This window comes from Hemicordylus capensis, chromosome 2 (assembly GCF_027244095.1).
Source record: "Hemicordylus capensis ecotype Gifberg chromosome 2, rHemCap1.1.pri, whole genome shotgun sequence".
Taxonomy (NCBI): domain Eukaryota; kingdom Metazoa; phylum Chordata; class Lepidosauria; order Squamata; family Cordylidae; genus Hemicordylus; species Hemicordylus capensis.
The window spans coordinates 269,728,474-269,744,328 of NC_069658.1; positions in this window are offsets into that span (position 1 = coordinate 269,728,474).

Here is a 15,855-nt window from a genome sequence, read left to right on the forward strand (position 1 = left end):
AAGTGGGGGGGGGGGATGCCCCATGCAAATGCAGTCACGGAAAGGAACAGCAGTGGACTGCTGACTAAAGACATTCTGTAATCAACCTTTTTCTCCAGTCACTAATGCAGCATAAGCATCCTGGGCTGGCCTGATGCTGCTTCCCCCACCTGTACTGCAAAAGGGCTTGCAAAAGATAAGCCACCTCTGTAGTTCAAAGTGCAATGTGGTGCTCAAATGATAAGGAGGGGGAGAGGAGGGGTCCTGGATAAAATCACAAGCCTCACCCCCAACTTCAGCCAAATAATACCCCCACCATAGCCTTCTAACGAAAGCAGTCAGCACAGGCTGGGCTCCCTCTGTCCACTGTGTAACAGAAGTACTGGTGCAATGTAGGGCCCTTTCATGCAATGGTGATCCTCCTGGTGCATAATATATGCGTGTTCACGACATGCCTGAATCTGTGGCTTGGCACTAAGAAGGCATGAGAGCCATTTCCATTAGCAATGTGCCCCAGGAGACCAGAGAGCTGTCACACTTGAGCTCTGGAATTGCCTGGATTAAATTTCCTTGAAGAAACGGAATGTCAGTGGCCATGCCTGTTTGGGCAAAGAATAAACAGATCACACACAAAATCACCTACAGCAGCAGTCTAACCAGATATGTCAGAACAAGGAAGAGAGACAGCACCACTAACCGGTTGATAGGTAGGTCAATGCCATGCGATATACAGCTCTTCCTCCACCTTTGTAGGCATACAAATGCAGATCAAACCGCTCAAAAACGAGGTTGAGGAGCCAGAAAGAGTTATATAGATTGTGCTTTAACCAAGCAAGACAGTGACTGGCTACATGAAGGACATGTGTGGCATTTTGCTGCACGCAGAATTGAAGCACATAATCTAGTTAATTTGGGGATTCCTTCGGCATTTTCTCTATTTACTGGGAGACCATTCATTTATTTCTCCCGGTTGCAAGAGAAAGCGGCAGTGTGTGCTATTTTGCAATAAACCTAAAGCTTATGATTGACGGTAAGGTACAGTGACAGGATTTACGGAGGCAATAAAATAGACCCTACCAGGAATGCAGAACATAAAGAGTTATGAGCAAATGCAATTAACATCCCGCCAATTATTATGAACAACAAGTAATTAAACTGGATTCTTGAATGTTTTTCACATATTCCATTTACTGAAAAATAAAAGGGGATGGTAAAAATAAATAAATATACCATCATTATGAATAAGCAGAATACATAGGGAAATCAGGTCTGGCAAAAGTGAATAGCATGCAAGCCTTCAACTTAAAAGAACAGGGTACAAATCCCAACCATGGGGTGGCCTAATCTCATCACACATGCCACGCTTACACAAACTTTTCAATTTAACAGATCCAGTGAAAGTCCTTAATGCAGTGACAAAGCAAGGTTGGAAGTGGCCCAAGGACAGAATCCAAAGCGCAGCCCTTCGTTCACTCCCGTTCTACAACTGTCTGCCCTGTTCCTGCTTGCTTGGCCATGCCAAACCCAACTGCAGTGGAAAGTCATGCCCTAATGACTAATCTGTTTATGTTCCTGTGAATGCAATCTTGGCCTCTGTCTCTAAAACCAGAATATTAGTGACCTTTCTCACAAATCTGCTAGGATTCTCCAGCTGAACTGAAAGTTAGAACCTTTTCACTCAAAAGTGGTGGCTCAGGGTGGGCGGGCGTTTCAGAAAACAGTCCTCCATTCATTTTTTTCACCACCATCATTGTCCTGAATGTCATTTCAGCTCACATGGTTCACCATCATGGTTCTCCACTGCTGTCAAAACCATTTACTATTACCTATTTTATGATCAGGTTGGAAGCAGCAGTTGTTGCTGTTGTCGTTGTTAATAATAATAATAATAACCCCCAGTGAGGCAATAAAAAACCCCAATAATAACCCCCAGTAATAATATAACAGCAATAATAATAATATAATATAAGTAATAATTATAATATAATATAATATAATATAATATAATATAATATAATATAATAACCCCCAATAATAACCCCCAGTGAGGCACTACCTTGGTGTGGTTGTGGGGCTTGTGTGCTCTGAGGAAGGTGAGAGCTATGCCAGAGGTCCAACCATACTGGACAGGTCTCACCAGAGGAGCCAGACAAAGAGTGCCTCTCCCATCAACGATATGGTGAGACGTAACTTTAATAAATCTATACCGGATTGGTCGTCGCCCGGGTCAACAAGGACTGCGCCAGGTGCTGTAGTCCCTGGACATCTGGTGGCAAGTGGGCTACAGGACTCAGGATCTTCAGTTGAGCAACCAGGGCTGGAGATTGCAAGGTTACTGGAAGAAACGTCGCTTAACCACAAAAAATATACAAAAAATGCAAACAAGAAAATAATGATCTGCTATTACAAGTCTAGTCCAACTAGAAGAGGTTATCTAAAAAGAATGTACCAAATTTGGAAAGAGAAGCATCCAGATACAGAAATAGCAGAATATGGCTAGCAGACCAGAGATAATTCATAATAAGAAACAAAGTATTCACAGGAGTAGAGCTGGAAGAACTGCAAAGAGCAACACAGGCTCAAGATATGGAAGAAGAATTACCACCAACTGAAGAAGTTGCTCAGGCGCAGGTGGAGGAGGTGTTGGAAATCGAGGATGCCACTGTTGCTGAACTGTTCCAAAATCAAAACCAGGCAACCTCCCCTTTGCCTTCACCTCAAAAACCCAAATGCCGTTTAACAGAAAAGCAACAAGAACTAAAGCAAAAAATAACTGAGCACATGAACCAAACAACCACCAGGGTTCGACTTCCCGCTCTAAAAACAGTTGCCAAAAAACAACATGCTCAGGCATTAAAAGATGTCAATGCTGCACTTGCAGAAATAACAACCAATAATTTGCAAGAAACAAACCAACTAATGTACAGTGCAGCAACAATAACAACACAAGAGCTCGGATATAAGATCAGTGGACCTGTAGAAAAAGAAAGCAGTACATCACCTAAATGGAAGATTAGATTAGAAAATAAAATCTCCAGGCTCAGATCAGATGCTAGTAAACTGAAAGATATGAAAGACAAGAAGCTGAAGAATGAAAACACCAAACAGTATCTGCTCCAAAAATACCACCTAGATTCAAGGAAAATTAGAGAAGTCCTGGAAATAATAAAGCAGCAAATAACAGCAGTGTCAAAGAAGATTAGCAGATATGAAGCCAGAATCACACAACATAGGCAGAATCTCCAATTCCAGTCGAATCAGAGATGTTTCTACCAAAGCATAGAAGGAGAAACTGCAAAAAACGTAGAAACACCAAATAAAGAAGAAACAGTGCAATTCTGGGGGAAATTATGGGACAATCTAATAGATTATAATAAAAAAGCAGGCTGGATGAAAGAGGTCAAAAAATGTAACCAACAAATGCAAGATCTAATAGTAACACCAGAATTAATAAGTGAAAGAGCAAAGAAAATTAAAAATGGGACTGCTCCAGGCGACGATGAACTGCATGGCTTTTGGCTTAAAGACCTAACAAGCCTTCATAAACAACTATCAAAACAGTTCAATCACATTTTGCAAGGAGGTGATATTGAACAATGGCTAACAACTGGGAAAACTCATCTCATTATGAAAGACCCAGCAAAAGGTGCAGTTCCAAGTAATTATAGACCAATAACCTGTCTGCCAACCATGTTCAAATTATTAACTGGAATAATAGCAGATGAAGTGATGCAACACTTATTAACAAACAAACAGCTTCCAGTTGAACAGAAAGGAAATTGCCCGAACACCAGAGGCACAAAAGACCAGCTGCTGATTGACAAAATGATTTTAGAAAACTGCAAGAGAAGAAAAACCAATCTAAGTGTTGCATGGATTAACTACAAGAAAGCCTTTGATTCATTGCCTCATACATGGATACTAAAATGTTTAGAAACAACTGGTGTCAGCAAAAACATTCAGATATTTATTAAAAAAGCAATGAGCATGTGGAGTACACAGTTAACAATCAATGGCGAGACACTTGGAGAGGTTAGCATTAGAAGAGGCATTTTCCAAGGGGACTCACTATCCCCTCTGTTGTTTGTAATCGCCATGACCCCACTTTCACAAATACTAAACAAAACAGGCCTTGGATACCAAACATCAAAAACATCAAGTCAAATCAACCATCTGCTGTACATGGACGATCTGAAGTAGTATGGAAAGTCCCAGTCAGAAATCGAATCACTGCTAAACACTGTCCGTATATTCAGTAGCGATATAGCAATGGAGTTTGGACTAGACAAGAGTGCTGCATTAATAATGAAAAGAGGAAAAATAACAAAAACAGAAGGAATAGAACTACCCAATGGAAGCAAGATCAAGAACCTGGAAGAGAAAGAACCTTACAAATACTTGGGCAGTCTCCAGGCTGATAACATTGCACACACTGAAGTTAAAAGAAAAATTGGAAGTGAATACATCAGGAGAGTTAGAAAAATCCTCAAGTCCAAACTCAATGGCGGGAACACCATACAAGCCATAAACACCTGTGCTATACCTGTTATCAGATACACTGCAGGAATAATAGACTGGACCCAGGCAGAGCTAGAGACGCTAGATCGTAAGACCAGGAAAATCATGACCATCAATCATGCTCTGCACCCCCGCAGTGATGTCGATAGGCTATACCTCCGTCGCAGCTCAGGTGGAAGAGGAATGCTGCAAGTCCATCAAACAGTAGAGGAGCAGAAAAGAGGCCTTGAAGAATATATCAAGGACAGTGAAGAAGATGCACTTAAAATGTTCAAGAATGAGAAACTATTCAACACCAATGAAACAAAGCAGGCCTACAAGAAAGAACAAGTCAAGAACCAAGAAGAAAAATGGAGAAATAAGCCCCTGCATTGTCAATATTTGCACAATATAAGTGGAAAATCAGACATCACCAAGACCTGGCAATGGCTTAAGAATGGCAACTTGAAGAAAGAAACAGAGGGTTTAATACTGGCTGCACAAGAACAGGCACTAAGAACAAATGCAATAAGAGCAAAAGTCGAAAAATCCACAACAAACAGCAAGTGCTGCCTTTGTAAAGAAGCAAATGAAACCGTGGACCACCTAATCAGCTGTTGTAAAAAGATCGCACAGACTGACTACAAACAAAGGTATGACAAGGTAGCAGGGATGATACACTGGAACATCTGCAAAAAATACAAGCTACCTGTAGCCAAGAATTGGTGGGACCATAAAATTGAAAAAGTTGAAGAAAATGAAGATGTAAAAATATTATGGGACTTCCGACTACAAACAGACAAACACCTGCCACACAATACACCAGATATAACTGTAGTCGAGAAGAAAGAAAAACAAGTCAAAATCATCGACATAGCAATACCAGGGGATAGCAGAATAGAAGAAAAAGAAATAGAAAAAATCACCAAATACAAAGATCTACAAATTGAAATTGAAAGGCTGTGGCAGAAAAAGACCAAAATAATCCCAGTGGTAATTGGCGCCCTGGGTGCAGTTCCAAAAGACCTTGAAGAGCACCTTAACACCGTAGGGGCCACAGAAATCACCATCAGCCAATTACAAAAAGCAGCTTTAGTGGGAACAGCCTATATTCTGCGACGATATCTATAACAACAGCAACAACATTGATAATAAAATTGTCAAAAAAGATAATGGTCAATACAAGACAACAATAAAAACAAAGAAGCTTATCAGTCAGCACAGAAAATCCTACAACAGCCTCCTCCACCACTGTATACTGTAGCCTTAGCCACCACCAAATGTCAATGGATCCAAAATTGCTGGAAAGTTCCCCTAACTTCTCTTTCACTGAACAGGGTGGTGAAGTTTGTGGGTGGGACGTCTCAGCACTGATTATATGGTAATGACTTCAGTCTTGGAGCACATCTAGGTGGCTCTGATTCTGAGGACAGGGTTTCCTAGCTGTATGGAACGCTTCAGCCTGTAATGGTGTTACAGTGACCTATCTTCTTCTGGAACAGTTGGGATAGGAAGGGTTGTGAGGTGATGTCACAAAGCAAATGGTATTTTCCATTCCCTGGAGTTCTTTCAGTGCTCTGTACTGTGTGTTACAGTGCTCAACCAGAAGTGCAGGAAGGTGTCAAAAGGATGTGCACATAAATTTAAGATAGGCCATGTTTGTAGATAAATGGTAAGCATACTTTCAGGACAACCTCAGATTGTTAAATTCTGCAGTACCCTTTCAGTGCCATCATGGTCAATTGCATCAAGGCAGGAAGTGGGCAGAGGTTGACCTGTGCCTCTTTGTCACCAGGTCTGCAGAAACAGCACACACGTTGCACAGCAAGCCTCTCCAAAAACCAAGTTAAAAGCAGTTCAAGGAACTCAGCCGCAGCCAGATTCTGTCACTCTCAGCTAAAGAGATGCTGTTCGGGAAGATTAAAAGCAACAGATCTGATTTTTAATTAAAGGAAAGGGGGGACCTGCCATGCAATTTAAAGCAGATTCTAGGAATGCATATGTTAACTGGAAAGCAGAGGAGGGGTGGGAGAGAAATCGCCATGGCACCTCCAACTGAGGAATCATTAAAAAATGACACTGTGGTTTCTGGCTTGTCAGAATTGTGGGAAAGCATGCTGCTCAATATTGTTCGCCTCCTCTCCAATCATGTTACTTGAGAAATGAGAGATAGGGAAGGAGGGACTGGGACCACTTTTAAACTGACCTGCCTTACAGCAATTTTCCCTTAGTGGTACCATGACAAGTGCAAGCTTTCACTATGGAGCTCTATGTGAATCTCATTATCTTTAGAAAGATCCCTGCAATGCTTTATCTTATTGTCTATAGCCATTTTCTGGTACTATTATTATTGCCTCACAAGCTATTCTGCTGTTAATGTGTGAAGGTGCATCCGTGAGTCTATTTTTCCATGTGGTTTGTTGGAAGGGCATTTCCCCCCTCTGCACGGGTTATCATTTTTCAAGTTATTCCACAGTAACTCAATTTAGGAACATAGGATACTGCCAAACTGCCAAACAATTTAGGAACATAGGATACTGCCAAACATAGGATACTGCCAAACATAGGAAACTGCCATATACTGAGTCAGACCATTGGTCTATCTTGCTCAGTATTGTCTTCACAGACTGGCAGCGGCTTTTCCAAGGTTGCAGGCAGGAATCTCTCTCAGCCCTATCTTGGAGAAGCCAGGGAGGGAACTTGAAACCTTCTGCTCTTCCCAGAGTGACTTCATCCCCTGAGGGGAATATCTTGCAGTGCTCACACATCAAGTCTCCCATTCATATGCAACCAGGGCAGACCCTGCTTAGCTATGGGGACAAGTGATGCTTGCTACCACAAGACCAGCTATTTATTTATTGCTCCTATGCATTTGGGGCAGCATTTGACCACAAAAGTATATTGAACTGACCACACTAACCTGTTCATACTGTTGTGTATTCTCAGCAATCATGGAGTAGAATGTTTTGTGGTGGTTCAAACCTCCACCCTCAACAGCTATGAGCTAAGGCAGATGTTAAATTTACCATGATATATCAGCTGGTATAACTGAGGTGGATAATAAATTACCACATGTGTTCTTCATTCCTAACAATGTGTTATTTTGTGATAGGCTTTGTTGTGGAAGAAGTTATGGTTCCCCCAACCCTGGCTTTCTCGGGAAAATATCCCATGATGCATCACTTGTTTAGGAGGAAGTACTCTGCCCTCTTCCAAAATGGTAACAGTTCTCAAAACTGCTCAGGGAAAGGATGCCAGTACATTAAGTGACCGCCAATAGAGACTTATATGCCAAGACAATCTTGGCAAGTTTGGCTGCTCTGGCAGCTGAACAAACTGCAGGTAGACCAAGGATGTCTTCCTGAGCAGCCTTCCACATGATCATAATGCAAACGCACACAATGCCGTAACAGAGGCATAGCCCGTCAGATTACCATGAAATCATGATGTGGATTCTGAAGATGTAAAGCAGGGGACTCAACACACCATCTGCATATGGAATGCTTTACAAATCAACACAAATATCACATTAAATGGCCAACTATCATGAGAGAAGTGTAATGCTTACATTAGTTCTGTGTGTTTATTTGAGTTCAGGTTTCACTAAGAGGGCATGTGGATCAGAGAGTCATCAAATTACACATTTGGTTAACTTTGTACTTTGGCCCAGGTGTTATTTCTTTCCTTATATAGGACGGGGGGGGGGAGTTAACTTCCCCCCTGGGCGTTTTTCACACAGCAGGCTTTACTGTGACGCTTTACTGTGAATTCGAAGTTGCCCCAAAAAACCAATGCAAAAAGTGGATTTATGTATTTATTACCTTGGATATGAATTGGGCTATACTCTTAATGCTCAATGAAAAACTTGAATTGTGTGTGAAATGCTCCCCGATTAGCTTGCAGGGACTTTGCAGTAAATCTGGCCGATATATGCCCTCCATTCAGGAGGAGATACGAGCTAAAAGCCCTGTGTGAAAAACGCCCTGAGGCTGCAGTCCCAATAAAAATCCCCCCTCCAAAGTTGCTATTTGCATCAGAAGGGAAGCTGCCATTGGCACATTCCCTCATGAGGCACGTGGTAGCTTGTGGAGTGGGGTGCTATTCATCACAACTATGGTGCAAAAGAAAAGGGCAAAACTCTCCCTCCCTGTGTACTATGATCCCAATCCTGATACTGCCTCTTCATGACTGCTCTTTACAAAGGAAACGCAGATATGTAGGTGTGACCAAGTTACATTTTTAGAACACTGAAAATGAAACATTCCACAGTCAAGGTATAACAGGCCCACATTAATTTTTAATAATTATTTGTGTGTATATCTTATAAATATGAAAGCCACCATAAAAGGCAATATTTTACCTAAAATACAATAATCCAATAAACGAAACAGCAGAGAACACATCAAGAAACAGATGCTTGGAAGAACGCAACAGACTTCACTTGGTACCTAAGGGATACTCAAGTCAGGGTCAAACAGATGCATCTGCGGAAGATGTTCCACAACTAGGGCAGTACAGAAAAAGCCCTAATCCCAGTCACCACCTGCCTAGTGTCTGCAGGTGGGACACTTGGAGAAGGACCTCAGAAGATGACTGTTGAGGATAGGGAACAACCCCCAACATGGTGAAAACTCTCATTCAAAAACGCAATGAGGTCATTCACACGACCTTCAGGTCAGGCAAGGAGAGCAGAGGGAAGGCAGGATAGCACCTACCTCCCCCCCTCCCCCCAGATGATTTCTAGTCCCCTCTGGCCACGTGGCTCACACACCCACATGAGTGGTTCTCCTGGGAACCATGCAGCTATCTGGAGGCCAGGGAAATGCAGACCGGCCTCCAAATCCCTAAAAGCACCACACGAGGAGCGCTGTGCATCGAGAGAGTCTCCCTCAGCCAGGCCCTCCCAGCTCCAGGCTCTGTGTCTGCTCAAGCTGTAGGCAGCCCAAGCAGACACATGGCTGGGGACCCATGGGGAAAGGTGTGCCTGGCCCTTATATCTTGCTAAAAGTCAGGGTAAAAACCCTGGGGGCCAGTGCCAAGATCAGCCAGGATCCCGGTGCTTCACATAAGCCTGGGTAGGGCTGCTCATTTGAACAACCTCAATACCTACTTTGTGTTGATTTTAATAATAAATATAAGGAGGGATCAGCCATTCTGCTTTAAAAATAAAAATAAAAACTTGAGACCTCCAGGCAGTTCCAAGCTGAACAGGGGTGGCCCTTTCATGAGGCATGGTGAGGCCATTGCTTCAGGAGGCAGACCCATACTGTCACCATTGGAGCCACTCTTCAGGACCAGTCTGACCCTATCCCCTCTCCTCACACTCTTTATAAAGCTTGCAAGAAGCACAATAAAAGAAAAGGAGGTTGCTGGCAACCTTCCCTCCTCTCTGTCTCTATGTAGGTTCAAAGTTCGCCAAGGGTGGTTATGTAAGGAGGCTGTCCCCTACCAGGGGCATGGGGCAAGGCAGTGTGTTGCATCTTTTCTCAGGCACTGCAGTATCTTGGGCCACACCTGAGCTGAAAAAAAAGAGCCATGTATCCCATGAGACTCCATAGGAATGAACTTTGGGGTAATCACGGAGCACACATACACTCTCTCTGCTTAATTATACTCTGGTACTATAACTAAGAATCCTCAGTACAAATCCATATGTTTAATTTGTGCTCATGAATGCCCATTCACTTACCTCACCTGAATGAAACAAATGAAAGGACTATCTTACTTGGGAATTAAGGAAAGTGGGTGGTGGTAAAATGCCTGAGAAGCACAGTCAATGCAGGTGCTGAAAATATTAAGACAGCTGGTGAGAGCCTCGGAATGGTGAGGCAGGGGCAGACAGTGTATTAAGCAGTAATAGATGCTATGAAGGCAGTCAAAGGTTGTTAAACAAATAAGTAAACTATGAATACAGAAGACGTCTGTGGAAAGTACAGTAGAAGGGTTAGGCTACAGTGTGTGGAATGAAATTTAAATGCACTGGAAGGAGAGAAGGCTTTTCTTTTAAGGAGCTTCAAAATGTCAGGTAGCCGGTTTTGAGCTACTGTGTAAATAGTTCAGATAACCTAGGGCTATGTAATGAGGTATTACTGAAGAAAGCCATTGCATGCCTTGCAATATCTCTCTCTCTCAGCACATTATCTTTCAGTTAGAAAAATTACACACAGATTCACCTTTGATGGTTATCAAAGGCTGGCAAAAATATTCAGTCAAATGATATGAAAATATCATTATCCCATTTTTGAAAGGGGAAAAAACCCAAAGCTGAAGAACCTCTGAACCCATTTCTAGTTTTTTCAAGTAAACATCCATTGAATTTTGAAATGCATAATCCCAGTACAAAAGTTGACAAACATCATCCTATCAACTACAGATTAATGTTTTTTATTTCTAGTGTTTAATCTCATTTTGCTCTCTCCGCCCATCACGAACATTACATTAAAAACAAATATCATTGGCTTTCCAATAGGATAATACCTAAATTGCAACAGAATCCTGTGAAATAAAAAATGCTTCATAAACAAGGAACAAACAAGAGTAGGCCCACTGACTTACATAGGATTACTAGTAGGCTACTCCTATTTAGCAATAGCAATAGCACTTACATTTATATACCGCTCTATAGCTGAAGTTCTCTAAGCGGTATACAATGATTTAGCATATTGCCCCCAACATTCTGGGTACTCATTTAACATTCATATTTAACATGAATGTAGCGGCAACAGTATTGCTTACAACTGTAGCAGCATCTTGTTTTCTTTCAGTTTACAAGTAGGAAATGGTCTTCAAGTCAAAGTCTCCGGTAGTACTAAGGGCAGAAGACTTGGCCCATGGATTTAAGAAGGCTCAACACCACAACATCTGCACAACCACTGCAGGCTAGATATTCATAATGTCCTGCATAGGTATTATAAAAAGCAGGAAAACTCTGAAGCTCTGCCCCACCCCAAGCTGTCCACAATTAGGCCACATTCAGACGTAATGGCTAACCGCAGTTAAACCTGGCTGAGGTTGTAACTCCGTCGCACACAAACGTGAGCAACTGCGCTTATGGCTCGAAAGCTACATCCCGTTTGCCTCATCAAACTCCAATTGGAAACTTTGGTTATCTCTAAGGTTTGCCACCAACAATAGAGGTTTTGCCACCGACATGTTACATCCGACCACTGAAGCAGCTATAACCATGGTTTTGCATAGATTTTCAAACCCCAATCATAGAGGTGCAGACACACCCAGGGACTCAGTTGCTCCATGCTTCTTGCTGGTGCTTCTCACTGGAAGCCTCTAGGAAAATCAGCCATGCCCCTCCTGTCAGCTATGAGGCTATGGAGTTGCGAGGCTACAGGGATGCCGCCATGCCCCATCCTAGACTGGGCAGCATGTCAAGCTGCACAGTGACTTGGCGACAGCCCCTAATTCCCACTCTGTCCCTTGCTCCCCACACCTGGTGAGGACACAGGATGACAGAACACTAACTAGGTGCTTTGCTCCCCTAGAAGTGAGCAACAGTCATGCATGCTTACCAGCACATACACTCCAAGTGGCAACATGAGCAGGGCACCCCATCACAGCACCAGGAGGGTAGCAAATATGTGTGTGTGGGGGGATCCCCAGGATTGGGTATAAAGGGCAGAGCAGCAAAGTCCTTACTGTTTTCACATATAGGTTGGGGGAGGGGCAACCAGCCCCTTTTCTGGGTGGGTATATTTGCTCCCTAAGTCTTGCTGATGAGAAGGGTTGCCTGTGATGTCCCATCTCAGGCATCATCACGCTGGAGACCTAGCTTATCACACCACAGAACACTCTCTCATGAGAGTGGCAGACGAAGGGGAGAAAGGGAGGATGCTCTGTGCTGGAGAGCGGCAGGGATGGGCATTGGGGTGAATGCTGTCCCAGTGATTGCCGTCAAGCTGCTGTCAAACCCTGCTCCCTGCCAGCCCACATGCCCATGTGGGGATGAGCACCACTGTCCATGGCCCCAAAGGGCAAGCCCACTGTCCCCAGCCAGCTGGGAACTGGGGCTCTCCGCAGCCAGGAATCCTAGTGCTGGGAGATTTGCATATGATGCTACCTTGAACCAGGCCTGGGAGCCTTGAATGGGTTTAAAGGTCCGCACCCGAGCCCTATACCCACACTATCCATGCAAGCAGGTATGCCCTGGCAAATGGCTATCTCATGGCAGAGATAGCCATCAAGCACAGGGCATCCCTTCTCCAGCTGGGTAGCAAATATTTCAGGGAGGTGGCACGCCTATCCACCTTTGAGGGGCTTCCATAAGCAGCGATTCAGGAGCATCAAAGTTCTACTTTTTTCACATGTAGGCTGGGGAAGGGGCCTCTGGCTCCTTCCTGTTTTGCGGGGTACATGCCCCCCAGGTTTACTCATGAGCAGGACCGGGCAGCTGGATTGGCAATGCATCGCCATCAGAGCCTGCACCACATACCACAGCTCAAGAGAGTGCCAGGCTGCACCGACACCCCCCAGACAACTCATGAGGAGGACCATCAGAGGGGAGGAGATAGAATTGCCAAGTGAGAACCCTACTGATGCCTGACAACAAAACATTCCCTTCTCCCATGAATAGCCCTCTCACAAGAGTGTCAGGCCATAGGAACTCTAAATAGAGTAAGGTTGCTTTTTGGATAGTGGCCATCTGAAGTGGTGCCCCAGAGACAGCTTTCCATGTCTTGGGGACTGCAGCCAAGCTGCTGCACAATTGTGCCTCCTGCCAGCCCACCCACACACGTGGATATGTGCACCCCTGCCCGCACACATCATGGGCAAAACAGCCGTCCCGGGGCAGATGGAAACTGGGGCTTTCTACTCCCAGGAATCCCCACGCCTGGAGATCTGCATACAGCACCACACCAGGCCAGACCTGGAAATTTTGAAAGGGTTTAAGGGTCCATGCCGCAGTCCCGTGTCCTCACTGTCCAGGCAAATATTTTGGGTGGGAGTGCTATTGGCAGCAGTGTTCCTTCCAACAGGAAGTCCCAGATGTTGTTGACTACAAATCCCAGAATCCACAATCAAAAGCCATTGCAGCTGGGGATGCTGGGAGTTGTAGGGAACAACATCTGGGAATCCCAGTTAGAGGGAACACTGGTTGGCAGGCTTTGAAAGGCAGCCCCCCAGCAGGGATTCCCTAGCAGCCAAGTTGTATCTTTTTCACAGAGAGGTTGGGGAGTTTGTGCCCCCCCCCCACTTACTCATGATCAAGGCTGGTCACCAGGGTCAGTCTTGGGTCAACTGAGATCCTTTCTCAAGGATGCAGCCACCTGACCCAGGGCTCTCTGGTTAGGCATGAGAGGGAAAAGCCATGGGGACACCTGCCCCACCCAGACACTCATGAGAAGGACCGAGGGTGGGGGGGAGAAGTGTCCAGACAAATCAATACTGATTCAAGAGGGCAATACATCCCCTTTCCCCAACACCGCCTTCATGAGAGTGTCAGGCCATGAGGGCTCTGAATAGAGCCAGGTTGCCATGTGCAGGAGAGCCACAGGGAGGGCTACTCCAGAGACTGCTGTCCTAGTCATGATGTTCATTCATCATCTTTGGTGCAAAACAATGAATGAACAAATAATCCACTATCATTGTTCATCTTTGTTCAGCATCTTTGGTGCAAAATGATGAATGACCAGAATATCCACTAATATCCACTAAAAGAATCCACTCTTAGAACACCTCAAAAATTGAAAATAACAACAAAACCCATTCCCCATGAGTTTGCAGTATGGGGGGTGGATTTCAGTGGCCACATAACTGCATGTGAGGAAAAGCTTAAAGATGCACAAACTTCAAAAATTTGTTAAAAATCACCCCCCTTTCCCAATTTCTTTGAAATTTGGGTGGCAGATTCCACCCATTGGGCACTACCACTCTCCTCATTCTTTGGCCCCTGAAACCCCCTTTTTGCCCCAAATTGATTCAGATTTGAATTGATACAGATCCAAATCAAATCTGGGGTGATTTGTGGGGGCAGATTCAGACCCAAAACAAATTGATGGTAATTCGATTTGGGTACAAATCGAGTAAAACAAACCTGATTCGTGCACATATCTAGGTAACTGGGCAGCTGAACTTGTGAGCTCACAGTCTGTGGGTGGGGATCACCTGTTGGTGAACAAAGCACATCCATATCCCAAACAGACTGGCTCTCTCATGAGAGTGTGAGCCCACTGGGCAGCAAGCTGCTTGCAGTGGGCTTGTGCTGGATCTGCCTGGACTGCTCTGCTGGGGTGTCCCCTTGCGACATCTTCCATAGTTATGGTGGGACAGACATCTCACCCCACCAGCATCCTTTGCCCTCCCCCATCTGCTACCAAATGTGGATTTTCCCTTCCCTTCCCGCAGTGAAAGTGGGATTCCCTAAAACCACCTGAGAATATCTGTTTGCATGGTGCTTTGGGGGTGTGTGGCAACTTGGGGGAGCAGCAGTGCCATGGATCACAGAAAAAGCACTGGCATTGCAGGGTATTTAAAGGAATGCCCTTTCCCTGTCACGGGCAGGCAAAGTGCTCCAAAAATGCACCATCACACTCTGCACACCCCGGAGCAGGCTGGGTCTGCTCTCAGAGGCTGGGCAGCAAGGAGGGGCTCCCCTATCCTGCAACTGGACTTCAGCTGGTCACGGTTTGGAGAACGTCTCTGGTGCAAACTGGAGTTAAGAATCGGAACCTCGGCCACCTATAACTGCAGTTAGCCATTAACGTCTGATTGTGGTCTTAGAGTGTTTGTCCTCCTGTGGGTGAAACAGAAGAATTTGTCCACATGCACAGCATTAGTCTTTGCAAACAAATGCTGTAACCTTAGACATAGTTGCAGAGGGGAGAGCTTTCAAAGCATGCTTCTAGGGATGCTATTCGTGAGTATAGTGCCCCTGCTTTTTTATCATGCCTGAACAGGGCTTGAATTGGAATTAAACTGGGTTTCTCCCATGTTTTTCAGATGAATCTATTCTATACTTCAGCTAAAATAATGGTAGTTTTTTATTTTGCCTTATCTATGCTTTGCCTTATTCTGCTAGTCTCAGTGAACTCTGAATTCCTTTAGAGACACAAGAATCTCTAGCAAAGAAAATATAATATCTTTTGAGTTATATTCTTCACAGGGGCCTTAAAAACTTACTCCAAGGCCAACTCTCTCTGGGCAAAGTCAAATGAGGGGTAATCCAATTAACAAACCCTGACTGGAGTCATCTTTTGTCTTCTGAGCAAACAGATGATAACACCACCACACTTGGACATAAATCTTAGTTTTATTCTTTTTATATTTTTTTGCCATGAATACCACTGACTGACTAAAAATTATGGTAGTATGGGGATGGGAAACAGTCAGCATAGCTCTGAACATTTAGAGAGCATTTTAGGGAAAAGA